Below are 20,292 nucleotides of genomic sequence, written 5' to 3'. Positions count from 1 at the left end.
GCGATCCGGACCATTTTCCCAGCAGATTCCACTGAAAGGTTCTTGCGTGAAATCTACCGAATGGGATCGCTTTGTAAGAAACCACCATTTTTCACAGGACCCTTGTGCAATGATGCACTGATACTTTTCCTGGTTTTAGGAGGTTCCTGACTAGCTCGGATAACTCCCTGGCCTTCTTCTCCGGGAGAAAACATCCTTTTCTGGACTGTGTCCAGAATCATTCCTAGGAACATTAGACGTGTCGTCGGAAAAAGCTGCGATTTTGGAATATTTAGAATCCACTCGTGCTGTCGTAGAACTACTTGAGATAGTGCTACTCCGACCGCCAACTGTTCTCTGGACCTTGCCCTTATCAGGAAAGCGTCCATATTTCTTTTAGGAAGAATCATCATTTCGGCCATTACCATGGTAAAGACCCGGGGTGCCGTGGACAATCCAAACGGCAGCGTCTGAACTGATAGTGACAGTTCTGTACCACGAACCTGAGATACCCTTGGTGAGAAGGGCAAAATTTGGACATGTAGGTAAGCGTCCCTGATATCCAGTGACACCATATCGTCCTGGTTCGCTATCACTGCTCTGAGTGACTCCATCTTGATTTGAACCCTTGTATGTAATTGTTCAAATCTTTTAGATCTCACCGAGCCGTTTGGCTTCAGTACCACAATATAGTGTGGAATAATACCCCTTCCCTTGTTGTAGGAGGGGTACTTTGATTATCACCTGCTGGGAATACAGCCTGTGAATTTTTTCCCAATACTGCCTCCCTGTCGGAGGGAGACGTTGGTAAAGCAGACTTCAGGAACTTGTGAGGGGAAGACGTCTCGAATTTCCAATGTACACCTGGGATACTACGTGTAGGATCCAGGAGTCCACTTGCGAGTGAGCCCACTGCGTGCTGAAACTCTTGAGATGACCCCCCACCGCACCTGAGTCCGCTTGTATGGCCCCAGCGTCATGCTGCGGACTTGGCAGAAGCTGTGGAGGACTTCTGTTCCTGGGAATGGGCTGCCTGCTGCAGTCTTCTTCCCTTTCCTCTAACCCTGGGCAGATATGACTGGCCTTTTGCCCGCCTGCCTTTATGGGTACGAAAGGACTGAGACTGAAAAGACTGTGTCCTTTTCTGCTGGGGTAACAAAAGTGGATTTTCCAGCTGTTGCCATGGCCACCAGGTCCGATGGACCGCCCCTTTATACGGCAATACTTCCATGTGCCGTCTGGAATCTGCATCACCTGACCACTGTCGTGTCTATAAACATCGTCTGGCAGATATGGACATCACATCTACTCTTGATGCCAGAATGCAAATATCCCTCTGCGCATCTCGCATATATAGAAATGCATCCTTAAAATGCTCTATAGTCAATAAAATATTGTTCCTGTCAAGGGTATCAATATTTTCAGTCAGGAAATCCGACCAAGCCCCCCCAGCGCTGCACATCCAGGCTGAGGCGATTGCTGGTCGTAGTATAACACCAGTATGTGTGTATATACTTTTTAGGATATTTTTCAGCTTCCTATCAGCTGGCTCCTTGAGGGCGGCCGTATCTGGAGACGGTAACGCCACTTGTTTTTATAAGCGTGTGAGCGCCTTATCCACCCTAAGGTGTGTTTCCCAACTCGCCCTCACTTCTGGCGGGAAAGGGTATACCTCCAATAATTTTCTATCGGAGGAAACCCACGTATCATCACATACTTTAATTTATCTGATTCAGGAAAAACTACAAGTAGATTTTTCCCACCCTACATAATACCCTTATTTGTGGTACTTGTAGTATCAGAAATATATAACACCTCCTTCATTGCCCTTAACATGTAACGTGTGGCCCTAAAGGAAAATACGTTTGTTTCTTCACCGTCGACACTGAAGTCAGTGTCCGTGTCTGTGTCGACCAACTGAGGTAAATGGGCGTTTTTACAAGCCCCTGACGGTGTCTGAGACGCCTGGACAGGTACTAATTTGTTTGCCGGCCGTCTCATGTCGTCAACCGACCTTGCATCGTGTTGACATTATCACGTAATTCCTAAATAAGCCATCCATTCCGGTGTCGACTCCCTAGAGAGTGACATCACCAATACAGGCAATTTGCTCCGCCTCCTCACCAACATCGTCCTCCTACATGTCGACACACACGTACCGACACACAGCACACACACAGGGAATGCTCTGATAGAGGACAGGACCCCACTAGCCCTTTGGGGAGACAGAGGGAGAGTTTGCCAGCACACACCAAAAACGCTATAATTATACAGGGACAACCCCTTATACAAGTGTTTTCCCTTATAGCATTTTTATATATGTAATCATATCGCCAAATAAGTGCCCCCCCTCTCTGTTTTAACCCTGTTTCTGTAGTGCAGTGCAGGGGAGAGCCTGGGAGCCTTCCTCACAGCAGAGCTGAGCAGGAAAATGGCGCCGTGTGCTGAGGAGAATAGGCCCCGCCCCCTTTTCGGCGGGCTCTTCTCCCGCAGTTTGTGAGATCTGGCAGGGGTTAAATACATCCATATAGCCTCAAGGGCTATATGTGATGTATTTTAGCCATAAAAAGGTATTATACATTGCTGCCCAGGGCGCCCCCCCCAGCGCCCTGCACCCTCAGTGACAGTTGGTGACTGTTGGTGAAGTGTGCTGACAACAATGGCGCACAGCTGCAGTGCTGTGCGCTACCTTATGAAGACTGAAAGTCTTCTGCCGCCTGTTTCTGGACCTCTTCAACTTCGGCATCTGCAAGGGGGGTCGGCGGCACGGCTCCGGGACGAACCCCAGGGTGAGACCTGTGTTCCGACTCCCTCTGGAGCTAATGGTGTCCAGTAGCCTAAGAAGCAAATCCATCCTGCACGCAGGTGAGTTTACTTCTCTCCCCTAAGTCCCTCGTAGCAGTGAGCCTGGTTCCAGCAGGTCTCACTGAAAGAAAAAAACCTAACTTAAACTTTTATTCTAAGCAGCTCAGGAGAGCCACCTAGATTGCACCCTTCTCGGCCGGGCACAAAAATCTAACTGAGGCTTGGAGGAGGGTCATAGGGGGAGGAGCCAGTGCACACCACCTGATCCTAAAGCTTTTATTATTGTGCCCTGTCTCCTGCGGAGCCGCTAAACCCCATGGTCCTGACGGAGTCCCCAGCATCCACTTAGGACGTTAGAGAAATGATAATCCCCCACTCCGCACCCAACCAGCCACTTATAGCCGTCCCGACCCTAACTGACATCTGCACGTGGGCCGCGTCCCCTTTATACACTTTGTAGCCACGCCTATTGCTTATAGTCACGCCCCTCGTGCCATATGATTGTCTCCGCTCCGTGTCAGTCATCGTAAAAGTGGGCGGGCCATCGACAGTGACAGGAATAATAATAACAATACCTAAAACACACACACACAAAATAAAAAAACCGTAAGGTGAAAACACCGGTGTGGAGGAAGTCACCCAGCTGACGAGAGAATAACTGCACTGGTTATATATGTGAAATATAGAGGAGCATATGTTTCATATATGCGGTGTAATAACATCGGGACGGTTATCCGTTATTGGGAGAGGACGGTCCTCTTCCGTCTATTGGTCACTCTATCAGCGGTGCCATGTGCTGATTAGTTGGCGTCGCTGTCAGTCACGACAAAGTGAGGGGGATGGATTTGGTGGCGGCTGATTGGCTGTAGTTTCCGTCAGTCAGTCCATCTGGGAGGCTGGGTGGGAGGAGCGGCGATTGGCCGGTGCAGCTGTCATTCAGGAGCGGAGGCTGGGCTGCAGTTACTGCTGGTCGCCCTTGTGTCTCCAGCACTGCGAGGACCGACGCGCCGCCGGCTTTCCGAGCTTCCCGAGCATCCCGGGCTGGAGCTGCAGCCCCGTCGTCAGGAGACTGGACCTGTCACCCTGTCATATAACGTCTGCTGTGTGCATCTGCAAGGAGGAGAGCACCTGAGCAGCCGGAGCAGCAGCAGTGTGCTGAGAACTTCCCCCTCCTAGGCTGGGATTACAGGGGCTGCTGTGCTGCTCCGCATCTGCCCCACTCACCTGCCGGGGGAGCCTACCTACACTCTATCTGCCCCACTCACCTGCCAGGGGCACCTATCTGCTCTTCATCTGCACCACTCACCTGCCAGGGGCACCTACCTGCTCTGCATCTGCCCTACTCACCTGCAAAGGGTACCTACCTGCTCTTTCTCTGCCCTGATCACCTACAATCGACACCTGCCTGCTCTCTATCTGCTCTACTCACCTGCCTGCTCTCTATCTGCTCCACTCACCTGCCAGGGTTACCTTCCTGCCCTCTGTATCTGCCCCATTCACCTGCCAGGGGCACCTGCCTCGTCTCTGCTCTTCCTAAACATGATCTGCAAGCCAAGTGCACTTCTCTGCCTCTCCAGTATATGGGGTGTCCTTCTACAAGGTAAAAGCCTTTATTGCTCAACTTAGTGCGTAGCCTCTATGTGCCCAGTATTCATATATTGTGTATGATGTACACAAGCTGTCTACAGAGATTTGTATGTGTGTGTATATATATATATATATATATATATATATATATATATATATATTACACCCACACTCCCCTGTTTAAGTACGGTGGGTGAGATGCAAGGGGATTGGGTACATCATACCTCCAGAGAGGTGCTGAACTGTATGCATGTTTTTGGTTGCATGCAAAATGCTCCCCCGTGTTGCTCCATAATACTGTATGTCAGTAGGATGATCAGATTTCTCTGCTAGGCACCCCCAAAGGCAACATGAGATCTCAGCCGAGTTGAAAGCTGCTTGTGTGTTAATGCAATTAATTGGGGCTTGTGCTGGCTGAGGGGAAGGCTGGCATGTTGGAGTCGGGGGTGGGTTTGAGGGCGAGTGTGGAGTATTGTATCTTATTCCCTAGGTTTAAGGCCTTCTATGGTCATCACATGACATTTATTAATTGGTGTAGCATGGCACCAAGCTGCTGCAAAACCTCTTGGTCAAACTAAGCCTACCGTCCCCTAATGTTCTGCATTTTCTGAGAGGCTTCAAAAAGTAAAGAGCTTGTCTGTTTTGCCAAGTGGTTCTGCAGCAGCTGCCGGATGGGTCTGTGTTGGAGGAGAGACGCCCATGCCAGCATATGCTCCTCAGTGCTAGACTACTCACTTTTGCCTCCAAGGCTGAGGCATAGATTTGCTTCTACTACTGGAATAGAAATTGCTTAGGAAAAGGGCAGGGGAGGGGGGGAAGGGGGGGATCTCATGATGGATTTCTGGATCATACAGCCAGAGCCTGTAGAGATGTCTGAGGATGCCCAGGACTGGGTGCCTGGGAAGTAATAGGTGGATGTCTGCATTCTGTACATTATACATGTCTATACTGTATCTGTAACTGAGCTCACCATTGTGTTGCAGCTGGCAGAATATTTCCCTGTATGATTTTGTTGGTGGCACATTTTGCCTGGCTAAGGATAAGAAGAGTGCAGGCTGGATGTGTAGGAATTCAGGCAGCATGTATCCATGCCCACAGTGGCAATTGAACTCATTTGTGAACTGTTTTTGCTTTCATCAACATTCCTGATATTGATACATAATGATCTTGACATCCGTGTGTCAGACAGCCGTGCACACGTGTGTACATAGCAGTGCGGCTGATTACTTTTGGGAACCTGTACGTCATATAGGTCAGCACAGGCATAAATCTTTAAGAGTCCACTTACTTCTGAATCTCATGTGATTTCTCATTGGTTCTCTCCCTCTACCTGCTACAGGAAATCCGTTAATTAATAGGAGCATCGGTCAGAATCGGTTTGGTTGTCAACATCTGCCCTTGTAACTCCTTGTTATAACATTGGAGGCAGGGGGGTCCTGGACCCTCTTTAGCAGTGAAGCATTGGAGATTTTTTCTATTTTTTTTTATAGTCCTCCATCTGTAGGTTTGGAATCATGCACTGCGTGTGATTTGTGTGTATGCACAGGCAGACAGTATATATATTTTCCTGTGCAAGGCAGTGGATTGTAAAATCCAGGTGACCTTGTGATACTGACAGTGACCTGATTTTCTTATCCTCCCTGGCTTCTCCTCTGAGCATTGCACCAGCAGGCTAAGACTTAAGTGATCGCATCATGTCTGTGTGGACATGTTTCTAGGATGCACAGGCAATACTCATTGCCTAGCTATAAACATATAGAAAAGATGCGGAGGAAAAAAAAAAAAAAACTAGACTATTGTACTGCAGTCTGTTTCATCTCCCATCACAACGAGGCACTGCAGGACTTTCTATTAAACAGTGATTTGCACAAAATTGCATGCACGGATTTTCACCATAAATGACCGTGAATAATTTATCCGTGAAATCCCTCAGGTCTTTTATTGTTTTCCCTCCATCGGATATTCTCACCTGTGGTGCGGGGATGACCCCAGACAGCTGCATCATGCACAGTTGTCGCTGGCTAGCAAATTCGGGTCAGCGTTCTAAATTGTATCCACTAGCCAAACTTGTTCTTGTTATATTAACGCCAACCTCCCAAAAATCAAAAACAAACTTGCATTTAGTTGAAATATTGACTGCTACCGATTTGCAGGTCTGTGGTTAAGCTGGCTCCCACTTGGCACGCATTCCAACTGCTGGGCTGTTATCACGTTTGCATCAGGCTGTGCCTGAGGGTCCCCATTCCACATTAAGTACATTTCCTTGTCAATTTCTTGCTCAGATCAGCTCTGGGAAAACCAGCTCCTGAATGTGACGGGTGCAGGAAGGATTTCTAGCTACCAGGGATGAATCCAGACAGCTCGTCACATCTGTTACTGTTACTTTGTATACTGTTGGTTTATTTGCTCACTTTTAGAATACAAAGTAACCTCATTTTAAAACCAGTTGGATATACCTGAATGTTAGCGGTTGTAGACATGACATTGGCTGATATGCTGTTTCATACTGTATGATGGGTATCAGTTTTATAACAGAGAACAAAAATCGTTTAAAGGGCCCCATACACTACAAAGATATGTCTGAGGCTGAAGTCTGAGGCGATTTCTCTTGAACTCTCCCGGGAGCTTCCTGGGAGTGGTTCCATACGATTCCATACGATTTGGTATATTTTGCATGCGACATGCGTTTTTGCGTATGCGATCCCAGCCATGCCTGTGGGAACCGACATATCACGAGTGCAGCACTAACAATCTAGGGGAGCCGATCCGACCCTTACGGGAACGCGAATCGGATCGGAAACACATCCAAAATGCCTGATTTCACCAGATATATCGTCCCGAAATTGGGTGAAATCTGGCATTATCGTTCTAGAGTATGGGGCCCTTAAGTCTGGAATAAAAATATCAGCATGCTATAAGTGCTGCGCTTTGCACAGGTGCTATGGTTTCGATGGTCATATTGTCTGCCGATAAAACTTCCTAGTCATAGACTAATGTAAGGTTCCATCAGGTTCTCATTGCCTTACTCATTTGTGCCAGCGTAAATCAAGATAAAAGCTTTGCTCATGAATTGTGTCCTGCTGCTGAATAACTATTATGTGCCCTTTTTATATACTATGTGTTTATGATTTCCCTAAACTGGGGATTATGTACATTTATCACATGATTGCGAAAGAATGCACGACTGCTGCATGCTGTTATGCTGTCTCTGTGTGCTACAGAAGGTTTCTCACAGAGCATACGGAAAGTCTTCATTGTTTTGAGATTAGCTGAGACGGATACATTGGGGACAATTCAGTTAGGAGAAAGGGGCGCGAGTCGCACGTGTAACGGCATGGAAACTTCTCCAGCGGCCCCGCACTTTGCCCCCTTCATGGCCCGATTTTGCTTTGGACTCGTGATTTTTGTACGGGGTTGGGAATAAAAATCTGCAAGTCCGGAGGTACCATAAGGCACTTATTCGTGGATGTATTATTAGTACCGCCAAAATTAGTTGACCCTATTGACTGTTGTAATTTTGTATTTTATATTTCAGTAATCTGTGACCCTAAATCACACATTTTACAAATACTTTCTTATGGGAGGGAAAATGTGTTCAGGCCAGACTTTCTCAGTGATAACCTGTAACTATGAATGATAATAAGACATAAACGGTGATACATTACCAGATAGAAGAGTAACTCTGACTATACATTACCATCCAGTCTGTGTCCGGTGGTCACGTGTGTTTATTGATTAGTAGAAAATATCTATTATTGAATAATAGAGTTGGAGGGTATAACAGACACTGCTGTATCATTGGGACTTATACTGCAGTAATGCTATGTGACTGGACACTGTCGAATGTACCTTTTGATAATAAAAGTACTTGCAAATCATTGTAATTATTTTTTGTTTTGTTATTTCGGGGAAACATAATTTTAAACTTCTGCATTAGAGTTATTTGGTTATAAAGTTTATGAAATGTTTTTGTTTGTTTGTTTTTGTTAATGTATTATACCTAAGTTCACCTAAGTGTGCTGATGGTCTATCCGCATCTGTTACCGGGAGTATGGAATGTTCAGATGTGTACTCATTCACTCAGCATTTTTGCACCAAATGGCACAAGACTTTTGACTTGGCGCTCTGCCACACTTAGGTGGTCATTCCGAGTTGATCCCTTAGGTGGTCATTCCGAGTTGATCGCTCGCTAGCAGTTTTTTAGCAGCCGTGGAAACACTGTGCCGCCGCCCACTGGGAGTGTATTTTAGCTTAGCAGAAGTGCGAACTAATGTATCGCAGAGAGGCTATAAATTTTTTTTGTTTAGTTTCAGAGTAGCTCAAAACCTACTCCGCGCTTGCGATCATGTCAGACTATTCAGTTCCGGATTTGATGTCACAAACCCGCCCAGAGTTCACCCGGCCACGCCTGCGTTTCTCCAGCCACACCTGTGTTATTCTCTGGGGCACCTGCGTTTTTCCGCACACTCCCTGAAAACGGTCTGTTGCCACCCAGAAACGCCCACTTCATGTCAATCACTCTGCGGCAAGCAGTGCGACTGAAATGCATCGCTAGACCCTGTGCAAAACTACATCGTTTGATGTGCCCGTACATTGCGCGTGGGCATTGCGCCGCATGCGCAGAACTGCAGTTTTTTAGCTTGATCGCAGCGCTACGAACAAAGACCACCTTAGTGTCCTAAACCTAAGAACTTTTTAAAAAAATGTTGCCTCTTATTCATGTTGTAGCCACATTTAAAGTCGCTCACAGTGTACCAGGCACACTAGATTCATACTTTTGTCACAAATGAATTGGTGTAAAGTTGCAGATGAAGCACAATGATACGTGAAGCAAGGTATCGTAACTTGTCATTTGCCGCTTGTACCCAGAGACTTATTTTCACACCGAAGTACGTGAAATGCCTGTACCAGTATTCACTGTATCCCTGCATTATACTATTCTTGCATTAGCGATGCAACTAAGAAGCATATTTTAGGGAAATGTGTCTGGCAGGATTCTTGTTGCGGCTAAGTTGCAAACTCTGTGGAGCGCTAAATGGGGCTGTGTAACGTGATTTGAGCAAAGGTGTGTGTGTGTGTGTGTGTGATGGAACATCAGTATTGGGAAAATATTCTAAGCTAGCATTTTTTCCAAATCATGTGATATAGGTCAGACGGGTGTGGATCATTACGTCGACCAATATTAGGTCGACAGTCACTAGGTCAACCCCAGTTGATCGACATACACATGGTCAATAAGGCTACAGTGAAAGGTAGACTCCTGAAAAGGTCGACAGTTACAAAAGGTCAACACATTGACAATGTGGACATGCAAATGGTTGACACGCAACAAAAAGTGACACTTTTTTGTTTTTGTTTTGTTTTTTACATTTTTGGGTGTCACTTTCTATGTTTAACCACATCTTCACTCACCATGCTTTGGCCAAGGTTACTATTCCCAGTCATAGTCCACATGGATGGTAAAGTTTGAAAAAGTTGGCAATAAAAATCAAAAACTTTTGTCGACCATATGTGTGTCAGCCATTGGCATGTCAACATTTGAACCCGTCAACCTTTTGTACCTATTGACCATATCGACCTTTTGTACCTGTCGACCTAATGCATGTTGACCATATGGGGCCGACATATTGACCGTCAACCTTATTACTGTCGACTTATCTGGAAAACAGGTCAGGTGGGTTCTCCAGCAGACAAGGCTACATGTTTAAACATAGTCATTATTAGATAGATTTCCACCAGAAGATGGCAGATTTGTTAATCATCCTTTCAGGGATATGAATTTAAAAACAGGAATTTGGATGGAGCTCCTTTTTATAACACATTGGTGGTCATTCCGAGTTGATCGGTAGCTGTTTTCAGTCGCTGCGCAGCGATCAGGCAGAAAAAACGGCACTTCTGCGTATGCGGTGCAATGCGCATGTGCAACGTACTTTCACAACAGCCGATGCAGTTTCACACAAGGTCTAGCGATGCTTTTCAATCGCACTGCTGGCTGCAGAGTGATTGACAGGAAGTGGGTGTTTCTGGGAGGTAACTGACCGTTTTCGGGGAGTGTGTGGAAAAACGCAGGCGTGTCAGATACAAACGCAAGCGTGCCTGGGGAAATGCAGGCGTGGCTTGCCGAACGCAGGGCGTGTTTGTGACGTCAAAACAGGAACTAAATAGTCTGAAGTGATCGCAAGATAGGAGTAGGTCTGATGCTGCTCAGAAACGACACAATCTTTTTTTTTTTTTTTTTTTTGTAGCCGCGCTGCGATCCTTTCATTTGCACTTCTGCTAAGATACACTCCCAGAGGGCGGTTGCTTAGCATTTGCACGGCTGCTAAAAGCAGCTAGCGAGCGAACAACTCGGAATGAAGGCCAATGATCCAGTAGCTGCAAATTCCACATAGCACATTGGTAGCTGCCAGTTCCACATTTTAGGAAATGTGCTGCTCTGATTGGATAGATCTTTTACACTTGTGTATTGCTTTTAGCACAATGCAATCTTAATATATTAATTAATAGATACTTTGTTACATTAAAGTGTATACACTGAAGAAGAGGGCATCTAGGGGACTAGGAAGTAGCTAGTATGGTCGCCAGTCTGGACTAGGAAGCTTAAGAATCTGCAATTGTTGCACTATTGCTTTTATGTTTTTTGAACACTAAAATATTACATTCAATAAAAATATATTTAAAAAAAATAATTACTGTTATTTACGTTTAACTAGGCGCTATATGATTTTGCGGTGTCTGTATTTGTAACATTAGATATCTCATCTGCGGTAGAGAGATGGAACTGCTGCATTATAGATCCTCACAGCATTCTCTGCTCGCCCCCATATCTTATAGAACAGCATTCTATAAAGACAGATCTTTATAGATAGACATGAGAAGCATGGAAGGTCATAAAGGTGGAGTAAGTAATACGTTGGTGCTATAAATGGCTTGTTATCCGTTCAAGGATCACAAATCCTAGTGCATGTATGACTTGGTTCTGTTGTGCTTGAGCTAAATGTATAACTTCACAAACTGTTACTTGGTGATATTGTCATGGTTATTGCCAGAGTCGGACTGGTCCACAGGGGAAACCACCGGTAGGCCCCACTACCTGTGGGCCCTCGTCCTCCTCTAGGGATCAGGTTCCAGTCTCTATCCTTAGTGCACATGAATTATGCATAATACATATGTTACATTATACTTCATAAGAACATGGTTTATTATATATTTACCAAGGGGCACAGAACATGGGCCCCTACAACAGCATCCTCCCCGGTGGGCCCTTCATTCCCCAGTCCGACACTGGTTATTGCACTTTTTGCCATTTATTACTACCACAAATCAAGCAGAATATTTGAGAGTTTAGGGAAGAAGCATCAAAGTGTTGTTTTTTCCAAACTGCGGTTTAAAATGCTCCTTTTTATGCCGATATTGGTTCTGGGATCATGGAAACATTGCAGCACATTAAGTGGCGGTTGCAAAATTGTATGGATCACCGCACAAAAAGGTGCAAATCATTTAGACCATTCATTGGAGAGATTGATCAAATGGCACTTTTTGAGTTTGACGTCTGATAGTGTTCACTCTAGGGTCTTTCGAAAAGGGAGTGTTGGGTCTGAGGCTGTCCCCTCCCATGGCATCTATTCATCAGATGGTGAGAGTGTTTGTCCAGCATCTCCGGCAAATACAGCGGCTACACAGCAAGAGGTGGGTTGACGCAGACCTGCCGAGGTCCGTGGGGCACAGAGGTTCCTCCATAAGAGCAGGGCGCTTTTCAGTACTTTAAAATCGAGCAGGGCCCAGCGCACTGCTGAAATATCGTAGCGGGAACGCTTATCTGGTTTTCGATTGTTCGCCGACACGTGGCATCAAAGTAGCCACGCGTATGCATGTCTCCCGTATCCAAAATATTCCGAAATCCAACGTTTTTTTTAGACCAACTGAAATGACACTATGCTTTCTGGTGGTACAATATACACAAATTTGTATGTTTATTAAAAATTCTGTATAAAATTACCTTCAGGCTGTGTGTATGTGGAGTTTAAACGCATATTCGTTTCAGGTTTAGACTGGGGTCTCATCCCCAAGAGATGTCATTATGGTATTCCGTATTTCTCTAACATCCTAAGTGGATGCTGGGGACTCCGTAAGGACCATGGGGAATAGCGGCTCCGCAGGAGACTGGGCACATCTAAAGAAAGCTTTATGACTAACTGGTGTGCACTGGCTCCTCCCCCTATGACCCTCCTCCAAGCCTCAGTTAGATTTCTGTGCCCGACGAGAAGGGTGCACACTAGGGGCTCTCCTGAGCTTCTTAGTGAAAGTTTTAGTTTAGGTTTGTTATTTTCAGTGAGACCTGCTGGCAACAGGCTCACTGCATCGAGGGACTAAGGGGAGAAGAAGCGAACTCACCTGAGTGCAGAGTGGATTGGGCTTCTTGGCTACTGGACATTAGCTCCAGAGGGACGATCACAGGCCCAGCCTGGATGGGTCCCGGAGCCGCGCCCACGGCCCCCTTACAGAGCCAGAAGAGCGAAGAGGTCCGGAAAAATCGGCGGCAGAAGACGTTCCTGTCTTCAATAAGGTAGCGCACAGCACTGCAGCTGTGCGCCATTGCTCTCAGCACACTTTATACTCCGGTCACTGAGGGTGCAGGGCGCTGGGGGGGGCGCCCTGAGACGCAATAAAACATGATAAAAATACCTTACATGGCAAAAAATACATCACATATAGCTCTTGGGCTATATGGATGCATTTAACCCCTGCCAGAATATACAGAAAAACGGGAGATAGGCTCCGCCCCCTTTTCGGCGGCCTTATCTCCTCAGCACACTGGCGCCATTTTCCCTCAGCTCAGTTGGAGGGAAGCTCCCTGGCTCTTCCCTGCAGTCACTACACTACAGAAAGGGTTAAAAAAAGAGAGGGGGGCACTAATTAGGCGCAGTATTAAAACATACAGCAGCTATAAGGGGAAAAACACTTATATAAGGTTATCCCTGTATATATATATATAGCGCTCTGGTGTGTGCTGGCATACTCTCCCTCTGTCTCCCCAAAGGGCTAGTGGGGTCCTGTCCTCTATCAGAGCATTCCCTGTGTGTGTGCTGTGTGTCGGTACGTTTGTGTCGACATGTATGAGGAGAAAAATGATGTGGAGACGAAGCAGAGTGTCTGTAACAGTGATGTCACCACCTAGGGGGTCGACACCTGAGTGGATGTACTGTTGAAAACTACGTGACAGTGTCGGCTCTGTATAAAAAAACAGTGGTTGACATGAGACAGCCGGCTACTCAGCTTGTGCCTGTCCAGACGTCTCATAGGCCGTCAGGGGCTCTAAAGCGCCCGTTACCTCAGATGGCAGATTCAGACGCCGACACGGATACTGACTCCTGTGTCGACGGTGAAGAGACAACCGTGATTTCCAGTAGGGCCACACGTTACATGATTGAGACAATGGAAAATGTTTTATACATTTCTGATAATACGAGTACCACCAAAAAGGGGTATTATGTTCGGTGAGGGAAAAACTACCTGTAGTTTTCCTGAATCTGAGAAATAAAATGAGGTGTGTGATGATGCGTGGGTTTCCCCCCGATAACAATTGATAATTTCTTAAAAAGTATTGGCTGTATACCCTTTCCCGCCAGAGGTTAGGGTGCGTTGGGAAACACCCCCTAGGGGGGATAAGGCGCTCACACGCTTGTAAGAACAAGGGCTCTACCCTCTCATGAGATGGCCGCCCTTAAGGATCCTGCTGATAGAAAGCAGGAGGGTATCCAAAAATGTATTCACACACATACTGGTGTTATACTGCGACCAGCAATCGCCTCAGCCTGGAGGTGCAGTGCTGGGTTGGCATGGTCGGATTCCCTGACTGGAAATATTGATATCCTAGATAAGGATAGTATATTATTGCCTATAGAGCATTTAAAAGATGCATTTCTATATATGCATGATGCACAGCGGAATATTTGCCGACTGGCATCAAGTATAAGTGCGTTGTCCAATTCTACCAGTAAAATGGTCAGGTGATGCGGATTCCAAACGGCATTTGGAAGTATTGCCTTTGAAAGGGGACATTTGGGGTCGGTCTTTTAGACCTGGTGGCCACGGCAACAACTGGGAAATCCACGTTTGTACCCCAGGTCGCCTCTCAAAATAAGACGCCGTATTATCAGGCGCAGTCCTTTGTTGGCAAGCGAACAAAAGGTTCCTCTTTTCTGCTCGTGACAGAGGGAGAGGAAAAAGGCTGAAGAGATTACCCAGTTCCCAGGAACAGAAAGCCTTTCCCGCCTCTGCAAAAGCCCTCAGTATGACGCTAGGGCCTTACAAGCTCAGGCACGGTGGGGGCCCGTTCTCAATGAATTTCAGTGCGCAGTGGGCTCACTCGCAAGTAGACCCCTGGATCCTTCAGGTAATATCTCAAGGGTACATATTGAAATTCGAGACGTCTCCCCCTCGCCGTTTCCAAAAGTCGGCTTTACCGACGTCTCCCTCTGACAGGGAGGCAGTTTTGGAAGCCATTCACAAGCTGTATTCCCAGCAGGTGATAATCAAGGTACCCCTCCTGCAACAGGGAACGGGGTATTATTCCACACTATTGTTGTACCGAAGCCAGACGGCCCGGTGAGACCGATTCTAAATCTAAATCTAAAATCTTTGAACACTTACATACAGAGGTTCAAATTCAAGATTGAGTTACTCAGAGCAGTGATTGCGAACCTGGAAGAAGGGGACTACATGATGTCTCGGGACATCAAGGATGCTTACCTTCATGTCAAAATTTACCCTTCTCACCAAGGGTACCTCAGGTTATGGTACAGAACTGTCACTATCAGTTCAGACGCTGCCGTAGGGATGGTCCACGGCACCCCGGGTCTTTACCAAGGTAATGGCCGAAATGATATCCCTTCGAAGGAAGGGAATTTTAGTTATCCCTTACTTGGACGATTCCCTGATAAGGGTAAGATCCAGGGAACAGTTGGAAGTCGGTGTAGCACTATCTCAGGTAGTGTTGCGGCAGCACGATTGGATTCTCAATATTCCAAAATCGCAGCTGGTTCCGACGACTTGTCTTCTGTTTCCTAGGGATGTTCCTGGACACAGTCCAGAAAAAAGGTGTTTCTCCCGGAAGAGAAAGCCAGGGAGTTATCCGAGCTAGTCAGGAACCTCCTAAAACCGAACCAAGTTTCAGTGCATCAATGCACAAGGGTTCTGGATAAAAATGGTGGCTTACTACGAAGCAATCCCATTCGTTAGATTCCACGCAAGAACTTTCCAGTGGAACCTACTGGACAAATGGTCCGGGTCGCATTTTCAGATGCATCAGCGGATAACCCTGTCACCAAGGACAAGGGTATCCATCATGTGGTGGTTGCAGAGTGCTCATCTTCTAGAGGGCCGCAGATTCGGCATTCAGGACTGGGTCCTGGTGACCACGGATGCCAGCCTGCGAGACTGGGGAGCAGTCACACAGGGAAGGAATATCCAGGGCTTAGGGTCAAGCCTGGATACATCACTTCACATAAATATCCTGAAGCTAAGGGCCATTTACAATGCTCTAAGCTTAGCAAGACCTCTGCTTCAAGGTCAGCCGGTGTTGATCCAGTCGGACAACATCATGGCAGTCACCCACGTAAACAGACAGGGTGGCACAAGAAGCAGGAGGGCAATGGCAGAAGCTGCAGGGATTCTTCGCTGGGCGGAAAATCATGTGATAGCACTGTCAACAGTATTCATTCCGGGAGTGGACAACTGGGAAGCAGACTTCATCAGCACGACCTCCACCCGGGAGAGTGGGGACTTCACCCAGAAGTCATCCACATGATTAAAAAACTCGACAGGTATTGCGCCAGGTCAAGAGACCCTCAGGCAATAGTTGTAGACGCTCTGGTAACACCGTGGGTGTACCAGTCAGTGTATGTGTTCCCTCCTCTGCCTCTCATACCCAAGGTACTGAGATTGATAAGATGGAGAGGAGAAAGCACTATATTCGTGGCTCCGGATTGGCCAAGAAGGACTTGGTAACCGGAACTTCAAGAGATGCTCACGGAGGATCCGTGGCCTCTACCTCTAAGAAGGGACCTGCTCCAGCAAGGACCCTGTCTGTTCCAAGACTTACCGCGGCTGCGTTTGACGGCATGGCGGTTGAACGCCGGATCCTGAAGGAAAAAGGCATTCCGGATGAAGTCATCCCTATCCTGATCAAAGCCAGGAAGGATGTAACCGCAAAAACATTATCACCGCAATTGGCGAAAATATGTTGCGTGGTGCGAGGCCAGTAAGGCCCGACGGAGGAAATTCAACTGGGTCGATTCCTACATTTCCTGCAAACAGGAGTGTCTATGGGCCTGAAATTGGGGTCCATTAAGGTTCAAATTTTCGGCCCTGTCAATTTTCTTCCAAAAAGAACTAGCTTCAGTCCCTGAAGTTCAGTCGTTTGTAAAAGGGGTACTGCATATACAGCCTCCTTTTGTGCCTCCAGTGGCACTTTGGGATCTCAATGTAGTTTTGGGTTCCAAAAGTCACATTGGTTTGAACCACTTAAATCTGTGGAGTTAAAATATCTCACATGGAAAGTGGTCATGCTGTTGGCCCTGGCCTGGGCCAGGCGCGTGTCAGAATTGGCGGCTTTATCCTGAAAAAGCCCTTATCTGATTTTCCATTCGGACAGGGCGGAATTGAGGACTCGTCCTCAGTTTCTCCCCAAGGTGGTTTCAGCGTCTCACCTGAACTAGCCTATTGGTGGTGCCTGCGGCTACTAGAGACTTGGAGGCCTCCAAGTTGCTAGACGTTGTCAGTGCCCTGAAAATATATGTTTCCAGGACGGCTGGAGTCAGGAAATCTGACTCGCTGTTTATCCTGTGTGCACCCAACAAGCTGGGTGCTCCTGCTTCTAAGCAGACTATTGCTCGTTGGATTTGTAGTACAATTCAGCTTGCACATTCTGTGGCAGGCCTGCCACAGCCAAAAATCTGTAAATGCCCACTCCACAAGGAAGGTGGGCTCATCTTGGGCGGCTGCCCGAGGGGTCTCGGCTTTACAACTTTGCCGAGCAGCTACTTGGTCAGGAGCAAATACGTTTGTAAAATTCTACAAAATTGATATCCTGGCTGAGGAGGACCTGGAGTTCTCTCATTTGGTGCTGCAGAGTCATCCGCACTCTCCCGCCCGTTTGGGAGCTTTGGTATAATCCCCATGGTCCTTACGGAGTCCCCAGCATCCACTTAGGACGTTAGAGAAAATAAGAATTTACTTACCGATAATTCTATTTCTCATAGTCCGTAGTGGATGCTGGGCACCCATCCCAAGTGCGGATTGTCTGCAATACTTGTACATAGTTATTGTTACAAAAATCGGGTTATTATTGTTGTGAGCCATCTTTCAGAGGCTCCTCTGTTATCATGCTGTTAACTGGGTTCAGATCACAGGTTATACGGTGTGATTGGTGTGGCTGGTATGAGTCTTACCCGGGATTCAAAATCCTTCCTTATTGTGTACGCTCGTCCGGGCACAGTATCCTAACTGAGGCTTGGAGGAGGGTCATAGGGGGAGGAGCCAGTGCACACCAGTTAGTCCTAAAGCTTTCTTTAGATGTGCCCAGTCTCCTGCGGAGCCGCTATTCCCCATGGTCCTTACGGAGTCCCCAGCATCCACTACGGACTATGAGAAATAGAATTATTGGTAAGTAAATTCTTATTTTCTAAAATAATCCAAATTCCAAAATATTTCTGGTCCCAATTATTTTGGTCATGGGAGACACAACTTGTATTAATAAGGCATAAAGGGGAATACAAAGCACAGACTTGAGTGTTATCATGCTTGCCGATGGAACGCATAAAGATACATCTTAATGATACATTTAAGTTTAAATCGGAGGCAAGTTAAAAAAATTTTTTTTAACTATTCGGTTGAAACATTGCTAGAAAGCATTATGCTACCCACAAATTAGTATACCACTCGGTCTGTGGGCCTAATTCAGACCTGATTGTAGCAGCAAATTTGTTAGCAGATGGACAAAACCATGTGCACTGCAAGGGGGACAGATATAACGTGCAGAGAGTTAGATTTGGGTGGGTTATATTGTTTCTATGCAGAGTAAATACTGACTGCTTTATTTTTACACAGCAATTTAGATTTCAGTTTGAAAACACCCCACCCAAATTTACCTCTCTCTGCACAAGTTATATCTGCCTCCCTGCAGTGCACATGGTTTTGTCCATCTGCTAACAAATTTGCTGCTACGATCAGGTCTGAATTAAGGGGGTCATTCTGACCCGTTCGCACGCAGCAGTTGATGGCTGCGGTGCGAACGGGTCAGAACTGTGCATGCGCGGTGTGCGCATTGCGCACGTGTGCCGTTGCCCAGTGACCGGAGTCGCCAAGCAACGGAGCGCCTAGCGAAAAGACAAGATGCAGCGCCGGACGGAAGAAGATTCACAGCAGAGAGGCGGTCAGGGGCGGATACTCACCGTTGGAGGCTGTTTTTGGGGAGTGGTAAGAAGAACACAGGCGTGTCCAGGCGAACGGAAGGCGGATGTCTGACGTCAGACCGGGACCTTCAACGCTGGATCCATCGCACTGGGTAAGTAGCTGTAGGGCTAGTCTTCTTTTGCAGGAACATTTTTAAGCATAGCAGGGCTGCACAAGCGATCGCAGCCCTGCTGTGCTAAAATACACTCCCCCATAGGCGGGGATTAGTTGATCGCAGCAGCAGCAAAAAGTTGCTGGCTGCGATCAACTCTGAATGACCCCCTAGGCCCTGTGTTGGAAACTTGCCTCCGATTGATGGCAGTTGTTTTTTAACCGACTTAATAAACCACACTTTGGTACAACCCATCGTTGTATTTTTGCCTTTGTTCATGGGTTCTATTAATAAACTTGTATAACAGCAATTGGGATATAAAAATATATGTATGTGGTATATTTACAAATATTTGATTATCAGATTTTTTTTTTAAAGGTTTTCAAAAGCCAAATTATTTATATTAATATGCAGATTTAATCTGACCATATTTTGTTGACTGTTTATTGATATGAAATGTTGCAATGCTATTTTGATTCGCCTTGTCCGTTAAACCTCATGGTCGAGTAAGAATTAGGAGTGAAATGCTAAACCAAATAGGAGCCAGATGGTCCTGTATGTTCCTTGTAACACACAAGCAGGAGCCAGAATTTCTGCATAACCCAGAGGTGACGGTTATTGGCCTGTCACTGCCATATGTCGTAGGTGTACTGCAGTCCTGAAATATTCCTGTTATCAATCACAATAAAGGACTTTTGTGACAGTATATTATTTTTCCATTCAATGACTCACTGGCCCAGATAAGAACCTACAGTATATAGTAAATTACCAGAGCTGATGTGATTTGCTCCTACGCCACTGGAAATCTATTCATGTTTCCCAATATTTACTAAAAAAAAAAAAAAAACACCTTTCAGATTCTCTGGCAGCAAGTTTTATTTATTTTTTGGCATCTGTTACTGTTCTTTTTTATTTATTTTTATTTTACAAAGTATCAGGATTCCCAGCTCAGGAATCTTTCGTAGATCTAGAAAAGTGTTCAGTTTTTCCATTTATCCACCATCTCTGACGTAATAATGCATTTTGGTTTATAGGGTTCTTGATGGCAATTCATGATTTGGGCTGTAGGTGTTATGGGGCTACATTTGTTTAGAACGGTTATATTTTTCATTGCAGCAAATCATCAGTATTAAATACAGTGATTAAAAATGATTACATAATGTAATAAATGCATACAGTATGTTAGTGTACAGAACTTATTTTGCTCCGTTAATAGTACACTAGTTACAAGTAAAGATTACACGCCTTTATATAATGCTTTGCAGTCATTACATAAAGTTATTTAAACACCAACTGTAATCTGATTTAAGTTTAACATCTTCATGAGAATGTAAAGTACGTACAGTAGAAGCAGC

At 46.1% G+C, this 20,292-nt stretch overlaps 1 long non-coding RNA gene across 1 annotated transcript in view; it reads left to right on the top strand.

Moving 5' to 3' along the window:
* The first annotated feature begins 3,394 nt into the window (after nucleotides 1-3,394).
* The window catches only part of LOC134987083 (uncharacterized), a 138,407-nt gene continuing 121,509 nt past the window's right edge, over nucleotides 3,395-20,292 (top strand). The window contains exon 1 of the long non-coding RNA XR_010192815.1: nucleotides 3,395-4,384. This is a non-coding gene — a long non-coding RNA (uncharacterized LOC134987083). The remainder of the gene's footprint in view (nucleotides 4,385-20,292) is intronic.

Source organism: Pseudophryne corroboree, chromosome 2 (assembly GCF_028390025.1).
Source record: "Pseudophryne corroboree isolate aPseCor3 chromosome 2, aPseCor3.hap2, whole genome shotgun sequence".
Taxonomy (NCBI): domain Eukaryota; kingdom Metazoa; phylum Chordata; class Amphibia; order Anura; family Myobatrachidae; genus Pseudophryne; species Pseudophryne corroboree.
The sequence above is the reverse complement of the archived record's forward strand: the minus strand, read 5'-3'. Positions and strand labels throughout refer to the sequence as shown.